The sequence below is a fragment of the Bacillus rossius genome, chromosome 1 (genome assembly GCF_032445375.1).
Source record: "Bacillus rossius redtenbacheri isolate Brsri chromosome 1, Brsri_v3, whole genome shotgun sequence".
Classification (NCBI taxonomy): domain Eukaryota; kingdom Metazoa; phylum Arthropoda; class Insecta; order Phasmatodea; family Bacillidae; genus Bacillus; species Bacillus rossius.
The window spans coordinates 50,385,676-50,392,338 of record NC_086330.1 but is presented as its reverse complement, the minus strand read 5'-3'; the positions used below and the strand labels follow the sequence as shown (position 1 = coordinate 50,392,338).

Here is a 6,663-nt window from a genome sequence, read left to right as displayed (position 1 = left end):
GACTAACTTGAACTAAATAAATTAATATATTTTACACTAATAATTTTCAAACAAGTAAATTCAGATAATTTAGTGTTTTTTTAATACGTGAATTTAGTTATAAATGTTTTAATATGTTTATTTGTCTAATTTTGGCTGTCACTACACTTGTTTTGCATAACCATAGTCACCAGTTAACTTCCATTTTATTACTTGTCAATAAAATTGAGGCCCATAAGTAGGAGCATGCATATTTCACGAAAACATTTTCAAGACTAGCTGAGAGTTAAAACACTATAACATAGTCTGTGTTCCGTGAATGATTGAGTTTCTTTCAGGTACATGTCAATTGTTGCAACACCAACCACAGCAGTTCAGTGCGGAAGCAAACACGTCCTGAATTGTCAGGTAAAATAAGGCAACGACTTCTCTCGCAAACGTCTACCAATAACAAAGAAGAAACCACTGGTGCTGGTACATTCTGTTTCAGTTGAATAGACTATCCGATTTTTTTTTTCCGCAAAAAATACTTCCCCCTACCGATAAGATATTTAGTGCGTGTTCAGAAAGTCGAAAGTTCTCTGTCAACGTATATAAATTATTGACTACAAATAATAGTTAATCAACGGTTAGAAAACGCTGCGGGGTTCTAGGCGACAACCGTTTTAAAGGCACTTTATTCAAGTGGCCAGGCCACGGTCTAGATCCAATAAAACCTTGCGGTGTAGCTTTTCATTTTATAGACATCGTTTTAGTTCTCTTTTGTTTGTTTAGAAAATCACTGTTATCCTGACAGTATTGACATCGAAAGTCATTCTTTGCTTGTTCATGCAAGGTAGACCCTATATACATTTTTTTAATTAGCTGTAATTTCTGGTCTATTAGAGTTGAACATACAGCCAATAGGCTTTAAGTGTTGTTTTTTTTGTAAATATGGTTTTAGTTTCGTGACTTCAATAACACGTATTTTAACGAACATCATTATATGTGCATTATAATAATAAAAATATCAATATATTACGTGATACCAGCCTGAATTTCAACCATCGTCAGGAAAAGAGAAGGCCTTTGTATGAGTTAATTATAATCATTCATGAAGTTGGGCATTTTTCATGGTTGAATATGAATAGAGCAGCCTAATGGAGTTTAAATTGAAATTTGAAAAACCGCACCTACTACTAGGCTAATAAAATCCTTCTTTCATGAGCGATATTTTTAGCGTGGGTGAAGTAACCGAGTGAACAAGTGTATCATTGGTGGGTGTCCAGAATTTTTAACTCAGTTACATAATATCGCCATTGGAACTAATATAAATGTAAACTAATAAAACAAAACTTTGCAATTTGAGTTTTTTGTTTTAATATTTAGTGAAAACTTGTATAAAATGTTTACAAAATTTGTTACCACATCAGCTCAACAAAATATAGAAACATGTGTACAACTGTATCAAAATTAACAACAGCTACCTTATTCGTTATATTCTCAATTTCCTTTTCTGATAGTGCAACACATTAAAAACAAAATATTCTACATCATATGGCACGTTTAAACATTTCACACTTTTTTTAATATTTAGTCAACTTATCATCTACATTGTTATTATACTAAACGTATTAGTTCAGGTACTCTCTATTTAGCAGTTTGTTGTTAATCAAGCGGCACCAATCAAAATCTTCCACCTGTAACATAAAAGAGTTCATATTAATTTCTGAGGCATCAAAATTTAGCTTAACATCTGAACATATACTTAGATTCTTTAAGAAAATTCCCATTAAGCTGATTTAAATGCAAAACAATGGATCAGATTTAAAATATAAATAAGATAAAAATCGAGCAATAAAACATCATCCATGGATAATTCTTAGTAGATATCAAAAGTGTTACATTTCGATTAGGGGAGGCTGGGGGCAGTGGCGAACTAAAACTCTAATTTTGGGGAGGGCCCGATGACCGGTGAATTTTTGGGGGGTGTGGAATAAATACCTTCCAGTTAAATTATAAGTTTATATACATATATAAACTTAAAAAACCTATTTTAACTCATTTATAACGACTTGAAAAGTTTTATAAAAAATACATAGTGATGTAGCACTAAAATAAATGAAGAATTACACATATTTTACAACAATTTATTATAATTCATCTGAGTTCAAAGTATAGGTGTGATATGGAGTTGATTATTTTTGTTATCACCCCAGTTGCTTTTAGTTATAGGGTTTTTGGGGGGGGGGGGGGGAGTGGAGTAAGTTTTCATCCTCACTGCCCTTCAGGTGGAAAGTGGGGGGGGGGGGGCATATTTCCCGCTGTCTTTTAATTAATTCTTTCCTTTTGTTGGTAGAAATAATATATTATATATATATATTTTTTTTTTAGGATTTTAGGGTAATATATTTCCGATTTCCCCCACCTTTCTACGTACGCTTTTGGTTGTAATAGCGTAGACATGAAATATTTCATGGGTTTGTGTTGAAAATTAGTATTATTTTAGATTTACGTATGTATGGTTTTTAACTTTTCTTTACTAATGTATAGGAAAGTGTATTTTTCGCGAAACGATTTCCAAACTAGTTGCATGTTAAAATACTAGCATCGTCTCTGTTTCATTATTGGTTGAGTTTTCTTCACGCACAAGTTTCCTGTAAACACACGAATCAGAGTGACTCTGTGCGGAAGGAAAAACCAACCTTTTCTTGCAGACGACCGCCAACCAAAGGACGGAACCGACATAACTTTTGCAGTCTAATGAGTGGTCAAATATTTTTGCAAAAAATTATCTGTCCCTAATAATGCAAAATAAAGTTAAGTTGAAAAAGAGATTTTTGAATAGGATAACGTATCCTTAGGGACCGGAAAAATTCGCGGGTTCAATGACCTGTAGGATGAACTCCATAGTTCTTCGTACACTCGGTCAAATGCCACCCACTCATTGGCTGCTGTCTTGTGAGACGTCCCAGCGTAGTATCCTGTGATTCGATAAAGCTTTGGTCGGGCGTTTCTCATTGGCCCAGAGTCATCCAGGTGAGTTGTGAGCCAATAGCAGAGGCAGCACTGAGGTACAAATATTTGTATTTTAGCCTATCGAGAAATGAATTCGCGAATTTTTCCTGTCTCTACGTATCCTGTAAAAATGTTAAGTTACACAATTGATGTTAGTGTATTTTTACATTTCTGTCGTGCTATTCGGAAAAAAATCATACAGTTTGTGTATTTTTGCACATATCTAGTACAAAAGAAGAACTGAATCGTGTCATTTTACACCAAATGTAGGTTTATATTTTAAATATTTACCATTTTTGTAAAAAAAAATACACAGTTTCCGTGTAAATTAACGATTCTTCTGAAGGTTTTACACCCACAATGTGATAGTACAATTTTATTAACTCGAAGTAAAATAATACGTTCTGTTGGGATACACAATGGTAGTAAATTTTCACGAAAAAACATCTGAACGATCATTATACTGCAATACAGTATTTAATCGCCAGCGGTTTCTTACTTGTGATTGGCGGCCGTATGCAAGATATACTATTGCCTGATTTGACCTGACCTTTCAGGACACGTTTGCTTCCGCTTTGAATTACGATGATTGGTGTACTGACAGTAAACATGTACCTAAAAGAAACTCGTCCAAACATGAAACACGGACGATGCTACAGTGTTTTAACTTCCAGCTAGTCTCGAAACCTTTTCGCGAAAAAAACATGTCCCCAATAATACACCTATGGGTATATGTAATTTTACAAAAAACAGAATGCCTTTAAAAACACTATTAGCAAGTGTAGGGGAAGGTCGGGTAATACCGGACAGCGGGTGATACCGGACAGTACCAGTTTCCAGAGGTGCGCGCTAGGGGCAGCACCAGTCGGTCGTTTGTCTCGTAGGTCTCTGTGAAGGACACGCAGTGTCGCCATTATGAGTTCGTGCGTTGTCTGCTTGTTGAGTAGTGCTACGTTTTATTGATTTTAGGCCAAGATCTTCTGCACGAAGATAACTTTGCCGGGTTGTTACAACATAACAAGTAAGATATTTATAAGTTTAAGTATAGTAACTTGTGTACTAACCATTTATATATTACCATACAGTGTAACATCTGTGTGCGACAAATACTAAATATTTTATGACGTAATTTCGATGGCATGTCCGTCGGGTAATATCGGACAACCTGCTGGAGGGTTATATCGGACGGTTGCGGGTGGTATCGGACACAATGGTAGAGTAATTTCCCGTCTATTCTGATTCAAGTATTCTTTCTATTTGCAGAAAATGGAGAAAAGAAGGGGAAGGTGGAAAGAAGAAGATATGAAATTAGCAGTAGAGCATGTTATAAATAAAGAAATGAGCATTAGAGAAGCAAGTGAACAATTTTCTGTTCCGAAGAGTACACTAGGTGATCGACTCATTAAACTTGGTTCGGGAAATGAGGCAATTATGAAACCACACATGGGTACTTTCAGTAATACATTCAGTGATGCACACGAGGAGCAGTTATACAACCATGTTAAAGCTTTAGATAGACAACTCATGCCATTAACTCGAGATGAATTTCTTAAATTATCTTTTGACTTGGCAGAACACCTAAATATTGATCATCGCTTCAATAAGCAAAAAGAGAGGGCTGGGAAAGACTTCTATTATGAGTTCATGAAGAGGCACCCCGATTTGAGCCTAAGGTCTGCAGAATCCACAAGTTTGCAGCGAGCTGCAGGGTTTAATAAAGAACAAGTTGATCGGTTTTATGAAAAGCTGACTGAATTAATGGACAAATATTCATTTAGTCCATCGCGGATCTTTAATGCAGATGAAACTGGGGTATCCTGTGTTCACAACAATCAACTGAAAGTCATGACAATAAAGGGAAAGAAACAAGTGGGGAAATTAACATCAGGCGAAAGAGGAAGAAATGTAACTGTTCTCTTATGCATCAATGCTTCTGGAGACATGTTTGTTCCCCCACTCTTTGTTTTCCCCAGAGTTCGCATCGATAAGGATCTCACTAAAGATGCTCCTGTTGGAAGTGTGTTTGACGGACAACAAAGTGGTTGGATAACCAAAGATGGATTCCTAAAATGGTTCAAATTATTTGTTGAACGAGTTGTGCCAAGTGAAAAGAACCCTACACTGTTAATTGTTGATGGTCATTCAAGTCACAAGGACTTAGAAGTGATTCTGTTTGCTCGTTCCCACCACGTCCATATCCTGAGTTTACCACCTCATACAACTCACAAAATGCAACCACTGGACAGAGTAGTTATGAAGCCATTTAAGAATGCTTTCAATGAAGCATGTTCTTTGTGGATGCGAAAATATCCAAAGCTGAAAATTGCTCTCAAGGACATAGCTGGACTGGTTAACTATGCATTAGCAAAAGTCTGCAGAATGGAACTCGCTCAATCAGCATTCATGTGCACTGGAATTTACCCACTCAACCGTAGCATATTCACAGACTTGGATTTCCATACTAGTTTGAATGACTTACCAATCACTGTTCAAGAAGAATCTCCACCGTGTGTTCGAAGACAGAGTTCACCAGAGCCTTCAACTTCAGATCAAGCAGTAGGTCTAACAACACAGCAAATGTCAACTCCATCATGCTCCAGAATGGAAGGTTCTGAAAGCACTGTACTGCACACTTCAGCCTTCAATGTAGTAGAACAAATTTCTCCACTTCCTAGCAGTGCAGTTGCCAAGTTGGCCTCACGAAAACGACGGGGAGACAGAAGTGAAGTTCTAACATCTAGCCCATACAAAAATGAGCTTGAAGCAAAAAGATGCAAGTTGAACGTGAATCAAAAGTCGCAAACCACTAAGAAACTAAAAGGGAAACATCTCAGAAAAACATCAATGCATAGAACACCCCAACCAAAAGTTCCATGTGCAACAAACGAAGAGACTACTGACTGTATCATTTGCGGTGAAAATTTCAGTGAGGATTGGATACAATGTACCATATGTAAAGGATGGGCACATGAAAACTGTGCTGACCTTGAAGGGGATGCTGTATTTTATAAGTGTGATGTTTGTAAGAAAACCTAAATGTTATTTACAGGCGGTATTTTGTAAAAATCTGAAGGGGAAATGACTGTCCGATATAACCCTCCAGTTTACTGAAACTTCCAAATACCACTGTTTGTTCAAATGTAAAATACTAATATTTCTAAATGTTTTGGCCCATTTTCTTTATTAGGCATTATAAATAATTAAAGTACAATTCCAGAGACATATGTACATTTCATTTTTTGCAGTAAGTTATATTTTTATTAAAAGAAAACCTAAGGTGTCCGGTACTGCCCGACCTTCCCCTATATTTACTCACTTTTTATCTCTGTGTGCCTGCCACCCAACATTCCTAGTACAAAATCACCTCGACACCGTGTAAAAATATACCAAATGTAGGTTTAAATTCTAAAACTCTACACTTTTGTAATACAGTTGTCATGTAAATTAACATTTTGTTTTTAATTTAACACTTTCACTGAAAAATATTTCGTAAATTTACATATGCAAACGTTTAGTAATTTTACATGTTTATTGTAATTTTTAAAAAAGTACATTTTGTGTAATTGTACGCGAATGTTCCTAGATAACCAAACTGTGGTACAAGCTTCGTTAAAAATACACAAATGTAAATATTGTATTTCTATAACTTATGTGAGAAACAACACATTTTAATGTGCATATAAAATT

The 6,663-nt window shown here is 35.7% G+C and overlaps 1 protein-coding gene across 2 annotated transcripts in view; it reads right to left on the bottom strand.

Annotated features, from left to right (window-relative positions):
* Positions 1-1,314: 1,314 nt before the first annotated feature.
* Positions 1,315-6,663, bottom strand: part of LOC134535856 (insulin-like growth factor-binding protein-related protein 1) — a 62,487-nt gene continuing 57,138 nt past the window's right edge. For both annotated transcript variants that reach the window (XR_010075720.1, XM_063375193.1), the window contains exon 6: positions 1,315-1,658. The gene's annotated coding sequence lies outside the window, so the exon portion shown is untranslated. The remainder of the gene's footprint in view (positions 1,659-6,663) is intronic.